Genomic DNA, 6,933 nt, shown 5'->3' with positions numbered 1-6,933 from the left:
CAAAACAACAAAGGTTGAAATTTGTCCTAAAATGACACTTCTTGAAAGTAGTGTAGGATTACAAGTAAAGAACAATATGACAAAGACTTAAAAAACCTAAGTACTTAAGACATCTTCAGTGTTGGGATCTGGCCCTTAAGTTTGTGGCAGCTTTGTACTTGAGAAAACCTTGAGAGCAGCAGCGGCTAGCACTTGAGAGAGAATATGATTTTAGGTTTTGCAAGTGTTAAGTTAGTCCTTGTAACATGTTGTTTATATCTAAAAGAGCATGTGAGAAGAGATAGGGACATTTGATCTTTTGGTTTGGCCTCTAGCGAGCTGCAGCTGTGCTGCTGCACTCCTATCAGTCTGTACGGTGCAACAGCTTTACAGCTGTAGAGCTGACTGTACGACAGTTAGGGGAACTTATCACACCTGGTCCCTATCTGGTTCCTCGTGTATGTTTGGAAAATCATCAAAACACGAAATAACATAACTTATTAATTTCCCCTTTTTTGATGATGATAAACCCAGAATTGATATTCCTCCTGAGAACCAGATTCCCACTTGTTCCTCTTGCGGATCAGACCTATCTTTCAAGCATAACAACATGTTATTATCAACAACATCATATATCATCTACCCCTTGAACACAACATATCAATTTGAACTATTTGACCCCTTGAACTTTCCCTTTTTGGCATCATTGAAAAGAGTAATAAAAGTGGCACAAGCAAAAAGAAGTTCAGTAGCATTGACTCATTGCCACTTGGCAACACAACATAGCCAATAACAGGAACAACAAGTTAATTTCATTGCATAAACAGAGTAAGTGCCCATATGTGATTAATTACAGCAAAAACATAGTAGTTCCAACAACACAAAAATATGATAATGAAACATCCAAGAGTACCAATGTCATTAGGAACAGGGATCAAAAGAGGACATAACTTGGATTAAAAAGGGCTTAAGGACATGGGACTGAGGAGATGAAGGATAAGGTAGGGAAGAAACTAAGGGGCTATAATTTCGAGAAGCCTATCCACTCTCTCATTAGCAGTCCTCTGGTCCTGGACTATTTGCTCACGAAAGGCATCAAGTTTCTCCTTCAACTTCTCATTTTTCAGCCCTCAGTTGATTGTTAGCTTCTTCCACAGCGCTACTGGGACCAGGTTCCTATGCTTTCTTGACAAGCTTATCTTTAAGGATAGCATTTTCAGCCTGGAGCCTTTGGATCTCAGCAATAGCCTCCTTTTGGGCTTCCATTAGACTCGAAATAGTGGAATTGCTGCCAACACCACCCCTTTTTAGCACACACTCACATTCCTCCAAAGTTCTCATGGAGAACATTTGTTTCCTGGTCCCCATAGTGGCCTTTCCCGTTTTGATACGAAAATGCTCAAAGACTTTAGTTAGAAAGAACCCATAGGGAAGACCATGCCTACCCTCTCTCACATTGACAACCTTCAATCCAATTATCCAGCCTACAAGGCTTCTACAAGCCCAGCAACAATTTCTTCCGCACTCTTTATAATATTAGATCTACCCTGTTCCCTTTCACTTGAAGACCCTTCAAAATATACAGAGGGCTCATCTACTCCTTTAGGACTATCATGGGGAGTAAGATTACCTAATTTTACCAAATTTTCCTCAACGGAGACAGTTGCATGTTCCTTGGCCTTACCAACATTACGTGCCTCGTGCATGTCCTCAAACATCGATTTAGCATCAACAGCAGCATGTTCCTCTGTACCTGCAACCTCAGTCACCATAGTTTGACTAATGACCTCGATATCGTCATCCTTTTCATTGATTTCCTCTGTATTGTGGAGATATTTTGACATAAAAATTGTTTGACCACTTTTCACAGAGTCGAGTTGTTCAATAGGAGCAGAGGTTGAGGAAGAAGACACAAATTGCTTAGGGGTTTGACTCTTTCTTGTCCTAGGGGGACCAAAAATCGTAGGTTTTATGGGTGGGACAGTGAGGTTTTGGTCAGCAGAGATTGAGGCTTTTGGGGGTGACTCTTGGGTTTTTGGTTCTTGGTTCAGATGGGGTTGGATTTTTTTAAGGTGACAGAGATGGGTTCACTTCAGGCATATTTGGAGAGGAGGATTCTGAGTGAGAGATGACTGATTTTGGTTTAAAGAAGAAGAATGTAGGGTGTTTGAGTATGGACGCATGTTCAGTGAGAGAGAGAAAGGTCGTTTTAAGAGTTTAAGTAAAGAGAGAGATAAAATATTTTGATTTAAATAGGAGAGAGGGAATCGGTTCTGATTAGGTGTTAAACAAAAAACTTTTCTCGATCATCGGGTCAGTTCAGAGGAGGTGTACCGTGTAAGACTCAAATTTTAGAATTGGAGGCGGGAAGAAATTAATGACGTGGCACTCTAAGCAGTTCAAAAACACATAAGTACTGAAGAGACTACTAACTTGAGTCATAGGAACCAGGTTCCTTGACATTTTTTGAAAATGAGGACAAAAACTCTGAGAAGTGCAATGTCACTTATACTTGTGTTGTCCTGAAACTGCCAGGCGTGAATACCTGTAACAGTGTAAAATTGAGTTAGATGTCATCAAAAAACACTTTTTAGCATTGTTCCTTTCCTCTTAACATAGCCAACCATTGAGGGAACTTGTGGAAGGGCAACTAGTTGAGCTTGATCAAGCCCAAATCCAAGTGATTTCTTTCAAAGTGCTCCCTACTCAGTGCCTTGGTAAAGATGTATGGTACCTGGTCCTCAATTTTGTAGAACTTCATACAAATCAAACCTTTTTCAACATTATCCCTCAAGAAATGGTGCCTAACATCAATGTGCTTTGTCCGCTTGTGTTGCCGTAGATTTTTTGCCATATTAAGTATACTTGTATTGTCACACAAAAAGGGCACACAATCAGTAAGCACACCAAAATCCTCAAGCTATTGTTTATCAATAACAATTGAGCACAACAAGAAGCAGCAGCCACATACTCAGCTTCAGCAGTAGAAATAGCCACAAAATTTTGCTTCTTTGTACCCCATGAGACCAAGCATGACCCCAAAAAATGTGCCATTCTAGATGTGCTCTTCCTATCCACCAAATATCCAGCATAATAAGCTTCAGCATATCTAACCAAGTCAAAATTATCTCCTGAAGGATAGAAGAGGACCAGGTCCTGAGTCCCTTTGATATATCTCAAAATTCTTTTTGCAGCCTTCAAGTGAGATTCTTTTGGACTTGACTGGAACCTTGCACACAACCCAACACTAAAGAAAATGTCAGGTCTGCGAGCAGTTAAGTATAGAAGAGACCCAATGATACCCCTATACATGGTTTCATTGACAGGAGAACCAAGTTCGTCTATGTCTAACTGAGTAATTGTGGCTATAGGTGTATCAATGGTCTTAGCATTTTCTATCTCAAATCTCTTCAGCAGCTCCTTGATGTACTTTTGTTGACTTATCATGGTGCCTTTGAGATTTTCTTTACTGGCAGCCCAAGGAAGAAATTTAGTTCGCCCATCATGCTCATCTCAAATTCACTTCCCATGAACTTTGCAAATTCTTCACAAAAGGAATTATTAGTGGCAGCAAAAATGATGTCATCAAAATAGACTTGCACAATCAATAAATTTCTCCCTTATTTCTTTAGAAATAAGGTGTTATCAATTTTCCCTTTTGTAAAGCTATTTTCAAGAAGAAACTTTGACAATCTCTCATACCATGCCCGAGGATCTTGCTTTAAACCATATAGAGCCTTGTCAAGCTTGAAAACATGCTCAGGATGCTCATGACTTTCAAAACTAGGAGGTTTCTTGAAAAAGATTCCTCCTTCATATATCCATTTAGAAAGGTATTTTTCGCATCCATTTGGAACGATTTGAATTCCATATGAGATGCAAAGGCAATATGAATCCTGATTGCTTCCATGCGGGCAACAGGAGCAAAAGTCTTATCATAGTCAATCCCTTCTTCTTGATTGTAGCCTTGAACCACTAGCCTTGTCTTGTTTCTTGTTGTGTTTCCAAATTCATCAAGCTTATTTCGAAACACCCACATGGTTCCAATCACTGTTCTATCAAAAGGCCTAGGATCAGGTGCTACACCTTGTTTCTCTCAAATTGATGATGCTCTTCCGGCATAGCAGCTATCTAGTCAGCATCTTTCAATGTTTCCTTAATATTTTTAGGTTCAATTTGAGACAAAAAGGCTGAGAAGGCAAACATGTTTCTCGCCCTAGAACTAATTTGAATACCAGAGTCTAGGGAAGTAATCACATTTTGAAGTGGATGAGAACCCTTGTGCTTCTAGTTGGATACTTGAACTTCAGGATTTGAGGCATCGGGTTCCTCCATATAGGATCTATCATTGACATCAAGAGACGCATGGCTTCTACTTCTTTGTCCAACCTTAGAAGTGCCTGATACAGGATCAGCTACCCGATGTTCAGCGTTGAGTGGGGTAATAGAGGGACCAGGTACCTCTACGCCTTCTAGAGATTCTAGTGCATCTTCTTCACTGCTTTACTTGACTTGACTCATCAATTCAGTCTTTCCATTGGGATTTCTATGGCTTCATCAGGAACTTATGAAAATTCCCCATCTTCAGCTTCATCATTGTGTGTCCCTTTATCACCCAAATCATTTGATTTATCAAAGATTACATAGTTATTTTGTCATAGACCTTGTATGCCTTGCTATGAGAGAAGTAACCAAGGAAGATTCCTTCATCACTTTTTGCATCAAAATTTCTCAAGGCCTCCTTACCACTGTTGAGAACAAAGCATTTGCATCCACAAGCTCTCAGGTAAGTCAGCTTGGGCTTTTTCCCATTGAGCAGTTCGTAGGGAGTCTTCTCAAGCAGGGACCTGATCATGCAACTCTTAATCAAGTGGCAAGAAGTGTTAAAAACTTCAGCCTAGAAACTTTTATACACAACACTAGCGATAAACATTGTTCTAGCCATATCTTCAAGCGTCCTGTTTTTCCTCTCCACAACGCCGTTTTGCTGGGGGTGTTCTAGGAGCAAAAAAGTTGTGACTTATACCATTTTCAGCATAGAATTCTTCGAACTTGGCATTGTCAAACTCATTACCATGATCAGATCTAATGCTCACAATGTGATTTCCCAGTTTCACTTGGATTTGTTTCACAAAGGCAGTGAACATAAGAAATGTTTCATCCTTGGTTCTTAGAAACAGAGTCCAAGTGAATCTGGAATAGCCATCAACAATAACAAAAATGTACTTCTTTCCTCCTCTGCTAGGAACTCTCATTGGCCCACAGAGATCCATATGAAGAAGATCAAGTGGCCTTGAGGTACTCATATCTTTCTTTGATTTGAAGGAGTCTGCTTCCGTTTTATGCATGCATCACATGCCTTGTGCTCTTTAAACTTGGACTTTGGTAGCCCACGAAACCAAGTCCTTCACAACAAGCTTGTTTAGCAATGAGAAGCTTGCATGTCCCAGTTGTCTATGCCATAGCTCAGCATCATCATCCAAAGCACTAAGGCATGTCAAATCACTACCAATTACTGAATCAATATCTACTACATAAATATTCTTGAACATTTTTGCAATCAACACAACTTCACCAGATTTGAGCTTGGTGACAGTGCAAAAACAACACAAGAACAATAATTTATATCCTTTATCACAGATTTGAGACACACTCAACAGACTATACTTCAAGCCATTCAAATAGTACACATTCTCAATTGCATGGGAGAGGTCTTGCCAATTTTGCCAACTCCAAGAATATATCCTTTCTTTCATTTCCACAAGACACACTCCTACCTTAGAAGGCCTTGAGTGAGAGGAAATCATTAATTTTTCCAGTCATATGCTTTGAGCAGCCATTATCCATGTACCATTTTTTACTGCCTCCTCTCACTTCAGCTTGGAAGCAGAGTCACTGATTAGATTTAGGAATCTAAACCAGCTTGGGTCCCTTGTAATGATAAAGCGGGTAAATTAAACTTTTTTTAGTCCATGCAGGCAAAATATTTTTTCGTTTACGGGGACCAGGTCCCTCCTCTCTGAATTTCTTTACAACAAAATTCATATTTTTCTGAAGAGATTGAAATTTTGCTTTGCATGTATCCTTGTAATAGACAGTCTTACCACAGTGAGTGCACAACCAATTTTTAGTTGCAGTGACATACTTGTTGTGGGGATTATAGGGAATTTTTGCCTTTTGAAAACCAATGCCTTGCCTGCCACCACCATCACTCTTGTACATAGAAGCAGTTACATCAGAGGACCAGGGCCACTGAAGTGACTTATCAAGCTTAATTTTTTACCATTTTCAAACTTTCTTAGAGCTGTTTATTCTATTCTAACTCGGTAGTAAGATTCATTTTGATTCTCTCAAGCTCAATCTTAATCTTTCTAGCTTTCGTTTTTCTTTTAGAAGGAGTGTTCATTCATTTTTTCATTTGGTTATTTAACAAGGAATCATTTCTAGTTAATTCATCAACCTATTCTTTCAAATCTACAGTGATCACTACTAAGTCATCCCTTTCTTGTTCTAACTTACCAATTTCTTCGGCTAGAGCACTTTTTCTTCAATGAAACTATGATATGCACCAATTAATACATTTGCTAATGACATCAATTTTTTTAGAGTAATTTTTTAAGTTTTTCTGAACATCTAGAAAATTTACGTCATCCTCTTCATTGTCATCATCACTATCAGATTTAGCCATTAGTGCAAAGATTGATTCATATGTCGAGGGTCCATCATTAACAGCCATCAGGGATGCATCTATTTGATCCTCTTCATCCTCAGACTTACTTAAGGAATCTCCCTAGGCCTTAAGACCCTGCTTCACCAAGTTGTCAACAACTTCTCTCCTTTTGAACTTCATATCGGGGACCTGGTTCCTCTTTAGCCACTTTTTAACGTTGTTCTTGCAGTAATCCTTTTTGTGAAGAGGACATTCTTTGATAAAGTGACCAAGTTTCCCACACT

This window comes from Lycium barbarum, chromosome 4 (genome assembly GCF_019175385.1).
Source record: "Lycium barbarum isolate Lr01 chromosome 4, ASM1917538v2, whole genome shotgun sequence".
In the NCBI taxonomy this organism is placed as follows: Eukaryota; Viridiplantae; Streptophyta; class Magnoliopsida; order Solanales; family Solanaceae; genus Lycium; species Lycium barbarum.
Note: the sequence above shows the minus strand (reverse complement) of the source record.